The sequence below is a fragment of the Malania oleifera genome, chromosome 2, assembly GCF_029873635.1.
Source record: "Malania oleifera isolate guangnan ecotype guangnan chromosome 2, ASM2987363v1, whole genome shotgun sequence".
Taxonomy (NCBI): Eukaryota; Viridiplantae; Streptophyta; class Magnoliopsida; order Santalales; family Ximeniaceae; genus Malania; species Malania oleifera.
In genome coordinates, this window is record NC_080418.1 from 48055587 (window position 1) to 48070931 (window position 15345).

General features: G+C 35.2%; 1 pseudogene; it reads right to left on the reverse strand.

The window, feature by feature from the left end:
* Positions 1-4483: 4483 nt before the first annotated feature.
* Positions 4484-8355, reverse strand: LOC131148168 (tricyclene synthase TPS4, chloroplastic-like; annotated as a pseudogene).
* Between the last annotated feature and the right edge of the window lie 6990 nt (positions 8356-15345).

Here is a 15345-nt window from a genome sequence, read left to right on the forward strand (position 1 = left end):
CGCAGAACTACATCTGAATCACCACCATCAGCACCAGAGGGGGCTGCATCGTAATCACAACTAGCGTGAGCGCTGCTACCCCCAGGGTCCATCCTAAAAAGAAATAAATATAGTCTAAGGATTGAGGCAAGTGATATGTGCTTTAGGTTTCTCGTGACCTCCATGTCATGCTTGCCATTTGTGCATTCTAAATCATGATCCTGTTTACAAACTTAATTGGACAGATCAAAAACCAAGTGATTTCTCATTATCAAAATAGGATTAGACTCATAGAGTCAACAATATCCCATTTTTTGATGATGACAAATACACAAGCAAAAAATGGGTTATGCCTAACAAGGCTCCCCCTAAGATAATGCGTAAATTAGAATTTAGCAATATAATTTACACACAATGAAGTTCATCCATATTGTAGAATGTGCTATATTTGTGCTAGTACAACTTCTCCCCTTTTGCATTCACAACTATACTATTTTTTCTAGTATGTACTTATATACTTCTCCCCCTTTTGACATCAACAAAAATATGTAAAAAAAAAAATTGTTCTAACATAAATATATCTCATCTTTGAAAAAAATGAATCTCCCCCTATGTGTAAAAATTGTAGTGCAGCATATGGCTTCCCTTGTCTTCTGTTTAAAAAAATATTGGACTATCCGGCATTTATTATTTAGGAAATATTGAATGGTTTAGCATTTTTTTAGGACGCATCAAATGAGAAAATAAAGTTTGGCAAACTTTTCTTAAAATATTTTAAAATAAATTAAAACCAAATTTGAAAAAAACTCTCTTTGAAGGTAGATTGTACCATCCGAGATCGAGCTTGATAAGTTTCAGCAGCACTTTATTTGCAACTTCCCTTTTCCGGTATATGATTCATTAGACCACCTAGCTTTAAGCCTCAATGGTGACACATGTTAAATATGTATGTAGTTCAAACATCTTTTTTTTTTTTTTTTTCTTTTCCCCCTTCCTTCAAAGCAAGTGCTGTTGTTATATGGTGGGAAATTTGTATCTTAGTAAACATTTAATTTAGTAATATTTTTACCAAAAATTTTAATAATTCAAAAATTATATTTTAATAAATCATAAAATTAAAATTTAAATGTCAATATACTTAATAAATTATAAAAGTTAAAAATTTAATATAACTCACATATTTTATAATTTAGTAATTTTGATTAATATATTATTAGATATATTAATTATATTAATATCAACATTTTCTCTATTAAATTTAATTTAATAGATACATAATTATGTATATATCTGTAATTATTTTAATAAAGTAAATTAATGTAGGATATATATATATATATATATAATGCCTAAGTGAAAGGGGAAATAGAGGGGGTGGGGAGGAGACGGACCCCAGGAGCAGGGGGAGGCCTCTGCTGTCACTGTTGGGAGAAAGAAAGAAGGAAGAAGAAAAGAACAACAACACGTGGCCCATGTGGAATGCAACATAGATGGGGCAAGTGTTGTGGCTGCTTGGTAAACCACATGCCCCAAAAGGTGGAGAAGCAAAATATAAGAGTGGGTTTTGGATTAGAACAGCCACTGCGGATGGGTTGATGGTATTTATGGGGTTATAAAATTGCACGAAATCCTTCTGTGATTAGATGTCAGCGTTTTGCATTGTCTGTGTCTTCGTGAGGCACTGCTAGACATGAGATTTCACATCCAATATTGTTTCTATTCAATAATATATATGCCAAGATGGCCTTGGAACAGCTACACTAGGAGTGTACAAAAATTACCGAATGACTAAAAATTAAACCAAAAGAAATCGCAAGCAGTTTGGTTTCTCAGTATTTCGGTTTCGGTTTCGGCGTTAGAAAATGTAATTTTTTGGTTTCGGCTTTAGTTTTCAAAATATAGCCAAATTGAAAAACCAACTTAAATTTAAATTATATATATAAATTAATATAATTACTTAATTAGTATGTTAATACATGATAGGTCCATTTAATATTTACAAATTAAAATGTCCAATAGATTCTCAACAACTCTTGTGAAAAGAAATTGTTGAATATTTAGAATATCGGTTAAAAATTGAAAAAACCGTAATCTCCAACCACCAGCGATTCCTTTATGCATATATTGCAGTAGTTATGTATGTTAGACTTTACAAGTATCATGCATGCGGGAAATTATTAAATACACTAATTGTATATGTCAAAATTAATATAGTTTTATTATGTCTTTAAAAAAATAATTAAATTTTTTAAAAATACAAATATATGGTAAAATTATACCAATCCTAGTACATGCACCTAGTATTTTTTTTTTACATGTGTGAGTGCGTGTATGTATATGTGTGTCTATATATATATATATATATATATATATATATTTCTAAACGCATGAATATAGCCCTAACTCAACTCATAACCTTATATTTTGAGTACAAGACATATCTTGGAGGATTTCAGGGTTTCACCTAACCTTAATCCTTATAAAATCTCAATACTAATTTCTCAAAAGGGAACGAGAAATGAAGAAAAAAAAAATTAAAACAAAATTTGAAGAGAATACGCTCTTTAGAAATTGCATCAACTAGAGCTAGAACATTGAATTTCTGATTATTCTTTTGAGATTTTCTCTACACTCTAACAACCATCTCTTGTAAACAAAATCATGTATGTGAAGATCAAACAAATTCAATCATTTGCAAATAATCAAACTGCCCATGAAGTTCAAGCTCGTCCTTGTGATATTAGAAGAGAGGTTGAACTGTTTTTACCTAAATCTTTGAAGGCATCTTATTGGAAAGCTCTCGCCATTATAAAGTACGTCAACATTCCTTCTAGATCTTCTTTGTAGGTGAGTTAGTCTTGTCACTTCAAATTCTCTCCTTAGTCTAGGTCTATCACCCCTCGCTTTAGCCCCTCTACGAAGCAAATCAAGTACCATCATATGTTGTTTGCTTTAGTGGCTCTAGTATTCCTCAAACTTGTATCTATTAAGTAATTTCATTCTCACATTAGATGTCATATTGCTGCCTAATGATGTTCCCAACAAGCCTTCATCTTTAATTCAATTTGATTGAAATCTACTCTATTGCCTGATCATTAGGCGATCTCCGCCTGATGATTGGGTGATATTTATGTCATTGGGCGTGCATGTCTTCATGTCTTGAGGATACAGTCCATGCCCTATCCCACTGTGTGTCAACTTCTAATGTGCCATGTATACGATTATTTAGACTCCATATTTTGGGAAATATTGCACAAAGATTGCCCAAACACTACACGAAAGCTTGGCTTCAAAACTCCAACTTAATATAAAACACAATGATGGATAAGGGTTATTGATTGATCCGCCGTAGATCATTGATTCATTAAACGTCATGATTGATGCAGGTTTTTGGTCTATTCTCACCTCAAATGGTTTGCTTTTTATTCATTCAAAGGCTTTTTTGAATGGTATATGTAGTTCCATTTGAAGTGATTTTTTTTTTCTAGTTTGTTAGAGTCCCACACAACAACAGTAGTTGTTTTCTATCCTTTATGCCTTTCCATCTCTCTTAGGACTCAAATCTAAGATCTCTAAATTATAAAATTTAACCATTGGAAGACTGTCTGGGAGACATTCCATTTGAAACACTTTAATGCCTGTGTTATACTCTACATTTGAAATTGAAGCAAGTTGGATCTTTGTGTTCTTATTTTTTTATTATCATTAATAAACATTATAATTTTTGTAAATTTATTGGCAATTGTAATGCATTTAATGCTAATTATAAGAGTCTAATTAATGGATATAGTTCACAGCATGATGTAGGCTATTGAAAATTGAGGCAAAAAATATTGACATTGCATTGCCAACTATACTACAGTCATTGATCTAACAAAACTAAACTTGCATTTAGGAGTATGGAGTTCAAAACATGAGTTTGAACTTATTTGGGTTTGTACAAATTGTAATATAAAATAATATGAATTTTTTTTTTTCCAAATCTAGAGCTCAAAATTGATGCTCTCAAACACTACGCAAGTGAATTAAATTATGACTTCTTTTATGAGAATCCAAGGCACAACCTTTGGTTAGGTATGTTGACTATAGCTAGCTTGACTCTTCAGAAGTATAGGATTTGGCTAGACAATTTTGTCAAGTTGCTTCCTTCATGCCAAACTTAAGAAGTTATTAGATGTGAATTTTTTTTTTCTTTTTTTTCTTTTTAAAGAAGGGCAGTACCTCCATTTATTTATTGATAAATCCTTACTTTTGGCGGAGGAATACTGTGGTTACAAGACTATATTTGAATTAAAGACTATTTTTAGGAGAAATATTAAAAAAAAAATCTTCCAATATATATATATTTGGAATTCACATACTGAACCACAAAATGGTAGAGATCCACATATTAAGATTTACATAAACCATAACTTTTCCTTGTGTGGATCTGCATATAGTGAATTGCAAATTTTGCATGGAGCAATAGTTGCTCTGCAATCGTTCTTTGCCATTGCCTTGTCGCTTATTTATTTTTGGAGTGGGGAATTGGCTCAATTATCACCATAGAGACTTGGTTCCTTGATCTAGAATCTGGAGCTCCATACCCATCTCCATGTTGATAAGTGCACTGGGAATTTCGAGCAAGATTAATGGCCATTTCAACAAAATATTTTGAAAAAGGAGAATTAGTAGACCGGGCTTTGTTTATCTTCTTCCAAGCTCCATCTATCATGTTGTTGATATGCTTGCGGGCAAATTCCCCAGAAAGTCCAGTCTCACGCATATAACATAAGATGGAATTTGCACTTTCTCCTCTCTCCAACTCGGCCTGAATTGCAAACAAACAAGGGGCTTGATTAAAATATTGTAATTGCTAATGTAAAAGTATGTTAACTTTTTGGAAATTGAAAGGATGAAATTTTTTATAATTTGATCACATTTTTTTTTTCTAATAGAAAGCTTATATTTTTTCTTCTTTCCTTTTGTTCTTTTATCAGATGGATTGGTTCTTGGAGGATAAAATGAACTTATTCCAACTTTTTCTAGTTGAATTTTCACCCTTCATATTTTAGGTTTTGTGCTATTCAATTAGAGGTAATCCATTTCTAATCCCATACCCTTTCACACCAACTACTAAAGTTTGAGTCCTATAACTACAACATACAAAATCCTAATATTTATATGTAATCATTGCCTAAGAGGAGGAGGTACTTTTATCGCTTGTCATTTTCTTTCTTCTTTTTTCAACTCTTCATCTACCAAAAACAACATTTGAAGTATTTTTATATCACTATAACAAAGGATATAAATGGGTGGTTAAATTACATACCGTTGAGGTACCTAAATCATTGTAAAGTCGAAAAATGACAGAGGGCCAATGCAATAAATCATGGTTCTTTTCTAAGCACTCTAATGCCTCATCTGTGATACTCCCTGTCACCAAAAAATAGGCATGAACTAGTATAACAACCCCTGATACTGATTGCCAAGCGTTCTCGAGATAGTTTGTGAATGTTGGCATGTTCTTGTTATGGTTCCACCTTGCTTCCACCAAGAAAGCTTTGCACAAATTTGCCCACTGAAATAAAAAATTACAAAATATGTATTCATTGCATTCTCATGGACTCTTCATATATAATACAGACATTAAGTCATTTATATAAGCACATACCGCTTTTGCCAGGTGGGGGATGATGTTATCTCCTTGCTCCTTGAGTGTCTCATAAGCCATTTCGTTGACAGTGTTGTAGAGAGCTAGGAAGCATAACTTCATATAGCCTGGAAGATTTTTCATTGCAGTAATATCCCATCTAGAAGAAGTACCGTATATTAGAATCCATGAAGTGAATGCTAATTAGTTAGGGAATTGTATAATTGATCAAATATAATAGTAAGGGAATTTTTATAGTAGCACAGACCTTTCAACAGCATCTGTAAATAGCTCTAGCTCCTCCAAAGAACCATAAATGTCATAGACATCGTCAAGGGTAGTGATTAGTGTGATTACTTTGGTTAACCCTTTCCGACAACTACTGAATTGAGGCTCAAACACCAATCCGACCGTCCAAAAGAAGCTTTCCATTAGCCTATCTCTTGCAAAGTCCAACCTTCTCACTAAGCCCATGTCTTTCCACCACCTGAATCACATATGTATTTGAAAATAGTTCATAATTATTTCATTAAGTTAGCATTTGGTCACAAGGGATTTCATTGAAATAATTTACATACAAATTTTTTTGATCTTTTTTTTTTTTTAATTTCTTCTAAGTGCTATTGTTACTGTGTAGCAACAAACTTTTTTGATAAGTAATAAGTAATTATTAAAATTTTTAAATTACCTAGGTAAATAAGTAATTATTTAATTACATATGTAAATGCATTACTACATTAAAATTTTTAATGTAGTAATAAGTAATCATTAAATTATACAAGTAAATATATTACTACATTAAATGCTTATAAAAAAAAGTTTGCTATATTTAATAAACTAAATTACTTATAAATTATATTAATAATTTAATATAATTTAAATATTTTATAATTTAGATATTTTGACTCATCTATTCATAGAACATATAAATTATCTTAATAAAAATTATAAATTATGCTTAAATAATTTATTAAATGTTGAAAGTTGATATTATATTATAAAGGGTGGTTTACCTTGACAAATCTTGAAGGTCGCTTTGGTGGATGGACTGCACCTTGTTGAAATCGAGCTCGGCAAGTTCCAGTAGCACTTGATTTGCATCTTCCCTTTTCTGATATAATTCAATAGACCACCTAGCTTCAAGCCTTGGCATTCTGCGGTGCAGGGGAATCTCCATTGCAAGACTCACTTCTTCTGCAATCATAGTGCTTGTGCCCAACTTGAGGCTCTCATTTAGGTGAAAGGTGGTGAATGCTTTGGCCTCTTCCAGGATATTTTCCCCATCACATCCCAGATGTGAAGCTTCATATAGACTCAACAGTCCCCGGACATCCTCGGCGATAAGGGCCTGAAAATTGCCCTTGCGGTCCATGAAACCCCTAAACACATCTATGTACATATTGCAAAAAAAAAAAATTGCCAATCAAATTGTGAAAGAAAACAAATTATATATATGCTAACATTGTATAAAAGTAAAGATATCATTTAAAAAAATTATTATTCAACATAAATGCCCCCACCCTTAAATGCAAACAGAGAGAGAGAGAGAGAGAGAGAGAGAGAGAGAGAGCTGAAGCGTGTGGTAATTGTACCTTGAGGGACGGGGCGGCCATGCTGTCTGAGGAGCCTAAATGTAAGAGCAGTAGCATGTAGATTCGTGAGGGTTCTCACATTATTTGGTGGTTCGAAGGACGACTTCACCCTGTCAAGGGCTCTTGTCAATGGATGCTGTCAACCAACTCTGCCAATGCCAATGGCTGATCATCTTCCACATCTTCAATCATCCTTCTCACTTTCTCCTCCAGCTCCTTTGTCCTCTCCTGGTATAATTCCTCCTACATGCATATATGGATAATAACTTTTAGTTTCTAGCTCTCTTAAAAATCAGCCCCACCCTGCATAAACGTATATATCTAGTATGAAAGTTAATGGCACAACTTATGTCGTACATAGTATAATATAAAATAACTACGACGCTACAGTAGTGGTGCTTATAATTCAGTATTTTCTAGTAATTGATATTGTCACAATCTAATTTATCTAAAAAATTATTTAAGGTATAGTTTTTAATCTTAATTAGAAGAACGACGACCATGAGGTTTGAGCTCTTGATCTTAATTTGGTCATAATGCTCTCTCTCTCTTCAATATTAGAGATTCATTGGATGTAGCCTATATAGTTTGAAGGAAGCCCATGCATATCAAGTCCCACGCCCCTATTCACTCACTCCAGGTTTGAACTCAAGATTTCAAATGCCAAAGTCCTAAAAAGGATCTAACCATTAAGATGTAAGAAAAATTTTAATGGATCGAAAAGCTCTGGTAGAAAATCAAAGAATAAATTCACCTAAAAAGTTTAAGCTAACTCGGTGAGTCTGTATCAGCAATAATTTTAATATCTCTAACTAGCTCAGACAACAATACCAAAAATAAATATCTACTTGTCCTGGGTAATTCTTGGACAAGGATTCCACAAAATCAGGACTCCAATAGCTTGGCTGGTAATTGGCAGAGCGTCTCTGATCGGCCACCTCCGGAGAGTCATCTTGTTCGATTGCACTGCGGCATTGGACTGCCGGCTTCATGCCGGCACCAACCGGAAGGGAACTGTAGGAGGAACCTCGACTTGGCAAATGCAGGGAAAAGCAGGGAGGGGGCAGATGAAGAGAGTAGAGATTAAGTGCCATTGGATACAACCGTAACTGGATCGAGTATATGCAGCAGCAACTGTTTTAATCACAGAAAATGCATATGCATGCTTTTGTCTTAATTGAAACTCACCTGGAACTGTCCACCTATATATAGAAGAGAAACATAGGCCTTGGAAGTGATGGGTCACTGAACACATATAGCTGATAGAGTGCATAATTCCAGCCACACACGATTTCTTTATTCATATAATGGATTAATTATAGGTGTCAGGTTTTCCCATAGATCATGCGTGTGCCTATGTATATTGCCACACCCATATGTATGTTCTGCCAAAATAATTTCCATTGTTAAAAATAATAAGAAAAATAATCAATCACACCAAGTCACAAGAATACAATCAATTTTTTACGTGGGAAACTTTCCTAAGAAAAATCACGGGACCTAATCTAGTTGAAACCTCAACTATCAATTAAATAATCGGTACACCAAGTCTTCTCTAATATCAATTAGAGGCTACAAATATATCTCATCAAGTATCAACAATCTTGATAAATACAAAGAGAATTGGAGAGAATATACCAAATTTGCGGTTACTGTTCACGAGCAAAAATCCCAACTCCCAAGTTCCAAATCCGATCTTCACCATTCAGATTGTAGCTCCTTGAATTGTGAACCTTTCCTCTAAATTTCAGCTTGATCAGACCACAGATGAAACAAGATTAGACTCTTGATGAAATCTGGGCAGCACAAGAAAAATCACGTTTTTTCTCTTTTTCTTTTGAGAAGTGACGGCTCCTCCCTTCTCCCCTCTCTTTATATAACTTTCCTTAGATTTTCACACTAAAAAGGCTGGGCTTTGGGCTTTTAATAAAGCTCATTTAGGCTTTCCTCCATATGGAAGGAAATAACCCAACAAATCTCTCCCTTTCCAACTACATGGAGGGAATCGCCATCCCGACGATCGAACAACAAACTTCAAGCTTCTCCCTTTGTAGTGTCTTTGTCAACATATTAGAATCATTATCATCAGTGTGAACCTTCTCAAGTTCTAATAACTTATCGTTCAACGCATCTCTGATCAAATGGTATTGTACATCAATGTGCTTCGATCATGCATGGAATCTGGAATTCTTAACAAGATGAATAGCACTCTATCTATCACAAAACAGAACATACATCTGCTGTTTGAAACCAAGTTCTCTCAAAAACTTCTTTGCCCATAACAACTCTTTAGACGCTTCCGTTGCTGCAATAAACTTTGCCTCTGTCGTAGAAAGAGTAATGCACTTCTGAAGTCTCGATTGCCAAGCTGTGGCGCCACCTGCAAAAGTTATCAAATAGCCTGAAGTAGACTTACGAGTATCCACATCCCTAGCCATATCTGCATCTGTGTAGACCACTAACAATGGTTGTTCGTTTTCCAAACCAAGTATCAAACTAGAAGTGCCTCGAAGATACCTCATTATCCACTTCACTGCATTCCAGTGCTCTCTTCTCAGATTTGACAAGAATTGGCTAACTACACCAACTGCATAGGCTATATCTGGTCTTGTGCAAACTAGTGCATACATCAAACTTCTTACTGCTAAGGCGTAAGGAACACTTTGCATGTCTTCATTTTCCTTATCTGTAGAAGAACATTCTTTTGTACTTAGTCTGAAGTGGGTAGTAAGAGGAGAACTAACCACTTTAGCTTTGTCTATATTGCACCTCTGAAGCACTTTCTCAATGTACTCTTCCCGTGATAAATATAACTTCTTAGCACTCCTATCACGACTGATTCTTATGCCAAGAATTTTTTTTGCTGGCCCCAAATCCTTCATAGCAAATGACTTACTCGCTTCTTTAATTGGTCAATCCTTGAAGCATTCTTACCAACAAGCAACATCTCATCCACATAAAGTAGTAAAAAAATAAAATCATCATAAGAGAATTTCTGAAAAAAATACACAATGATCTGAAGTTGTCTTCTTGTGGCCTTGCTCCCCCATAATAGACTCAAACTTATTATACCACTGTCTCGGTGCTTGTTTCAAACCATATAGGTTTTTCTTCAGCTTGCACACATAATCTTCTTTCCCTTTCACTTTGAAACCCTTTGGCTGCTCATATAAATCTTTTCCTCTAAATCACCATGAAGGAAGGCAGTTTTCACATCCATCTGCTCAACTTCCAAGTCAAGACTAGCTGCTAAGCCAAGTACTATATGAATCGATGACATCTTTACAGTTGGAGAGAAGATCTCATCAAAGTCAATACCTTTTCTTTGACCAAACCCTTTTACAACCAATCTAGCTTTGTATCGTGGCCATGAAGAGAACTCATTTGGCTTTTTCTTATAAATCCACTTGTTCTCCAAAGCTCTTTTTCCTTTAGGTAGCTTCACTAACTCAAAGGTTTGGTTATCATGCAATGACTACATCTTATCTTGCATGGCCTCAACCCACTCCGTCTTGTGTTCATCTTCCATGGCTTTTGCAAAGCACTGGGGCTCTCCCTCGTCAGTCAATAACACATATTGTTCTATTGAATACCGAGTGGAAGGATGTCGGTCTCTAGCTGACCTCCTGGATAGAATCTTTAGTGGAATCTCTGGCACTGTCAACTGCTCATCAGTCTCAACATTTCCTTGAACCTGTAAGGGAACATCCACATCACCTCTACCCTGGTGGTCATCCTGAACATCATTCTTAACCTGAGATGAAAAATTCTTTAAAGGAATTGGATCAACATCAGTTAAACTGTCACCCTGCTGAGACATAGAGTTCTCTGCCTTCTCAATATCCGGAATCATCTGATCTTCTACAAACACGACATCTCTGCTTCTCACAATTTTCTTCTCAACTGGATCATAAAGCTTGTATCCAAACTCATCTTGACCATAGCCAAGGAATATACACTGTCGCGTTTTCTCATCAAGTTTGGACCTTTCATCTTTTGGAATATGCACAAATGCTTTGCACCCAAAAACACGTAGATGATTATAGGGAACATCCTTACCTGTCCAAACTCGGTCTGGGCACATCAAACTGTAGAGGAACATAGGGTGTAAGATTCAACACATAAACAATAGTGCTCAATATCTCCCCCCAAAAAGATTTTGGCAACTCGGCTTGTGAAAGCTAACATCTCACTCTCTCAACTAGTGTTCTGTTCATCCTTTCTGCTATGTCATTCAATTGAGGAGTTTTCAGAGGAGTCTTTTGATGCCGAATACCCTGCTGCCTGCAATACTCATCAAATGGACCAGAATACTCTCCACCGTTATCAGTCCGGATGCACCTCAGTTTCTTCCCAGTCTGTCTCTCAACTAGGGATTGAAATTTCTTGAACTTAGCCAACACTTGGTCTTTTGAATTCAAGGTATATACCCACAACTTCCTTGAATAATCATCTAAGAAGGTCACAAAGTATCTAGAGCCACTAAGTGTTCTCGTCTTCATAGGGCCACACACATCTGAATGTACCAAATCCAGTATCTCTGACTTTATTGAATGAGGAGAATTCTTGAAGGAAACTTTGTTCTGCTTCCCTGACAAAAAATGAGTACACCTTTTCAGAAGTGTTCTTTTTAGTCCACATAGTAGACTTTTCTTCCCTAGTAGAGCTAATCCTTTCTCACTCATATAAGCCTGTCTCTTGTGCCACAACTCTACTGTACCATTATCCTCCATCGCATTAACAATGTTGTTGGAGATCTTTGCTTCCAGAATGTACAATGCAGAGTGCTTCATGCCTCGAGCCAAAACCATAGCGGGTGAGCTTCCACTAGCCATCACTGTGTTGCAATACCCTTTGTCATCAAGTTTACTTGCATAAATCAAATTCAAACGAATGTTAGGAATATGATTTACATCTCTAAGAACTAAACTCATGCCATTATTTGTCTTCAGATACACATCCCCAATTCCAATGACTTTAACCAAGCCATTATTTCCCATCTTTACTGTTCCAATGTAACGACTCAAAGAATAATGGTATTTAAATAATAAAAGAAAGCGAAATGGAAACTGAAAATAGAAGGAGGTAGTCGACTGAGTCGATGACGAATACAGGGGTTCGTCGACAAAAATATAATTGGACTCGTTGATTACGTGTTAAAACTGCGTAATTGGGCACTTGAACTCGATTTTTACTGCTTATATTTTTAATTAAATGTCCAAATTTGTCCAATATTTTAATAAAGTGTCAAAATTATCATTCTTGAGTTTTATTGTGTAATTTACGAATTTTTTATAATTTTTTATCGCAGGAAAAGTCCTCGAAACCAAAACCGATATCTGTTCGTATTTCATACATAAATTTTCCGTTTGAACTCTGATCAAGACGATTCAAATTTATGGAGAAAGAGGAAATGATTATCTACAACTTTAGTGTTTTGAGTTTTGAGAGATACGGACGTTTACTAGGTCAAAATTGGCTTTGAAAGTTTAGAATGGATTAGATATTAACAAAAAGAAGAAAGAAGAAAAAAAAAATTGAGTTTATTTGACCCGGCCATGCAGCCGGGTCATTCTTTTGAGTGCTGGGCACTGGGTGTGTGGGTGTGTTTGTGTTTTTTTCTTTTTTTGCTTTGAAAAGTCAAAGAAAGAGGTTAGAAAAGGGGAAGAAGAAAAAAACTAGTTTTTAGGTTTTCTTATGGGGAAGTCTTCAAGGCAGTCGTGTGGGGGGCTGCTGCGGGGCTGCGCATTGCTGCAAGAGGAAGAACAGCAGCCGTAGCTGCTGTGTTGAACTCCTCACAACCTCCTCCTCCTTCTCTCTCTCTCTCTCTCTCTCTCTCTCTCTCTCTCTCTCTCCTTCTCTCTTTCTCTCTCTTTTAATATTTTTTTTTTATGGTTGTTACAATACAATTTTTTTTTTTTGTCTAGTTTAATATTAGATTGAATTTTTTTTCTCTTCACTTTATTATTCGAGTAGTCCATAGATGAATTAACTTCTTGTTCTTTTTAGTTTATTATTTTGAATGCTTTCAAGGTTGAGTTAATTTGTTATTTTAGTTTAGTATACATTTAGTCTAATGATTGGAATGATTTTAGGTTAGATTAATTAGTTCTTTAGTTTTAGTATACATCTAGTTTATTGTTCTTTTAAGTTGTTGTTTTTTTTTTCTATTTTATTATTGCAATAATTTATTGTGGAATTTGTTTGACCCGAAAATTGCGAATTGCAAGTATGAGTGTCTAGGTTTTATAACTCGGGTTGTGGGTCGATGTCATTTTCGTTGCATGGTTTATTAGTTATCCTATGATATTATTACTAAACTTTTATTTGGTTAAAACTGAAAATTGAAGGCATCGTTGATAAATCACTGGCTCTTACTTCTTATTTTGTTGTTGACGTTAGTCACATCAAAAGCTTAATTTAATCTAGGAATTTTATCAACTAATTTACATGACATTCGGTTGATGCTTAATAAGAGTTTACATTTTCTTCCGTTTGGATATGGCAAATTTACCCGAGCTTTAGTAATAAAATTTCATCTTATTAATGCCTTGATTGGATTAACAAGAAGAGGAGTAAGGTCTAGGAAATTAGTAAACGGTGGAAGCAAGTGGACATTGAACCCGTAACCCGAGTAGTTGGTAAATTGTTTCAGTTAATCTGTTTAGTTTGATTGCGCTAGTAGGTTTACATTTTTGAAAAATTGATAAAATTTTAGTCTCATTTTGATAGTTTATTCAAGCATCTTCCTCTTTGTATACTGTTTTCAAAATCATAAAAGACCAAAAATATTTTCAACCTACATTTTACAGCAACAGGATTTCACTAAACTTTCACAAATACTTTGATACTCAGCGGTCCCCGTGGAATACGATCTTGGACTCATCCTTGATACAACTTAACATTTCTGCACTTGGAAGCATAACTCAGAATGAGTCACTCGTCCATGAGGTGACGTGGCTCATTGACGAGGAAATACCGAGGGGTGATTTTGGGGTTTTTGAATTTCATCAATGAAGGGGGAGTTTGTTGACGAATTTTGTATTGACCTTGTCGACGAGAGGACGTGGCTTGTTGACAAAGGCCATGGTTTAAATAGGCCTAAAACCCATTTTTGGACGAAATTTCCTACGCAAACCCTTTCTCTCTCCTACCTTCGGCTCCTCCTCCTTCTTTCTTCGATTTCGAGCCAGATTTCTGCCGGTTCGACAATCTGAAGCCACCACGACGTTCCTGGGAAAGTTCTCTACAAGTCCGCTGAGCGGATCATCGGTGGGGCTGAGTTGGAAACCATCCCAAATCCAGGGTAAGACTTTTTACTTAGTATTTGGTTATTTGACAGTTGTATAAAGTGATACACACGTAGAAATACTAAAGTTTAGTACTGGGAGTTTTCATTTCTAATGTGTTGAATGGGGAACCCTGCGGGTGCGGGACAAATTTTCTTAGGGGCTTTTCAGGAATCAGGTAAAGGGATAAACTAAGCTAGTTCTTTTTAAGAAAATGTATATATATATATATAGCATTTGATTTTAGGAAAGTAAATATGTTCATATATATGATTGATTATTTAAGAAAATGCTGCTGAAAGTGATGATATGTTAAACATATAAAAAATCTGTTAGTGTGGCATGAGTATAAAATGTTATGAAATACTGTTTTCTAGAAATGTGATTATAATACAGATTTTTATAATGAAAAATCGGCATACGGGCTGAGATTTTTATATATTTTCCAACGTACGGGCCGTCCTATGTCTATGATTTGCCAGCATACGGGTTGGGCTATGGATATATTTTGCTGGCGTACGGGTTGTGCTATGGATGTGATTTTCCAGTATACGAGCTGTGCTATGATATGATTTGTCGACGTACGGGCCGAGCTATGATAAAATGTGTAATACCGGCGTACGGGCTGATGATTTTCATGATATACATACATATATGCAAAATGACATGATTGATTTGATAATTAATGATATGAGATATCCATGTATCACAGTTTCAGTATATGTTATATGATATCAGAACCTGATTGGCTTGATCTAGGCTAGCACTTGCACGGTACCGTTATTATGTGTCCATAGTCTTCGTGATCATGATATTTGTGTTAACGCTGCTGTACGGAGTGGTGTGAGATTGG